Genomic DNA, 991 nt, shown 5'->3' with positions numbered 1-991 from the left:
TTTCCGCGGGCCCCCAGTCCCCCCCATGCCCCCGGCAGGCCCCCCCCGTGCCCCTCCCCGTGTCCCCCCCGCCGTGTCCCTGCCCCGAGGCCGGGTCCGGGGCGGGCAGCGCCGCTGCAGCACCCTGGACAGCGCCCGCGCCGCTGGGGCTGGGGGCTCCGGGCGGGGGCTGTCCCCGGAGGTCTGGGGGCGTCCCCAGGGGCGACCTCTGAAACAGGAGGTTCTGTCCCCTTGGGTGCCAGGCACCTGGCTTCATGGGTGCCAGGGGTGAGCCTGTCCTCACGGCTGCCTTTGCCCGGGGTGTCTGTCCCCAGGGGAACCCCCTGTGCCTCTTCATATGTGTGGGTGGCTGCATGCGCATGCAAGTGCATGTGCATGCGTGAGCATGTGCGTTCGCACACATATGGGCAAGTGTGACTGTGTGTGAGTGCGCATGCTTTAGTGCATGCCACTGACCTTCTGTGAGGGAGCACAAGTGATCAGTGCGTATATGTGGTGACTTATCTGCCTGCACGTCTCCGTGCTTCCCCATGTGCACCCATATATGCATCTGTAAGCACCCATGTGTGTGCCTGTGTCTCCCTTTCAGCCCCAGCTGGGTCACCTCCGTGCCTAGGTGCCAAGGCCTTAGCAGCCCCATAGCCATGCCCCTTGCCTGGCACAGGCAGCTTGACGAGGTCCCCCACCTGTGAGTGAGCTGCCACTGGGCAGCGTGTGGGGCCAAGCAGCCCCACAGACCAGCTGGCAGGGCTGGATTTGGTGTCCAATCTGATCCAGCCCCTGTTTGAGGGCTGATGGGTACAGGGCAACTGTTTGCACTCCAGAACCCTCAGAACATGAGGAAAACCTGTGCTGGAGACAAAGGTGAGGCTGGCTGTCAAACCTCGGGCACTGTAGCTGCTGCTCAAGGGTGTCATGGGCTATGGGGGTGTCCTGCAACCCCAAACTGTCTCCAGCGTGGGCCCTGGAGCTTGGCGGGTGGCACCACGCC

This window comes from Charadrius vociferus, unplaced genomic scaffold (genome assembly GCF_000708025.1).
Source record: "Charadrius vociferus isolate BGI_N301 unplaced genomic scaffold, ASM70802v2 scaffold37, whole genome shotgun sequence".
NCBI lineage: Eukaryota > Metazoa > Chordata > Aves > Charadriiformes > Charadriidae > Charadrius > Charadrius vociferus.
Note: the sequence above shows the minus strand (reverse complement) of the source record.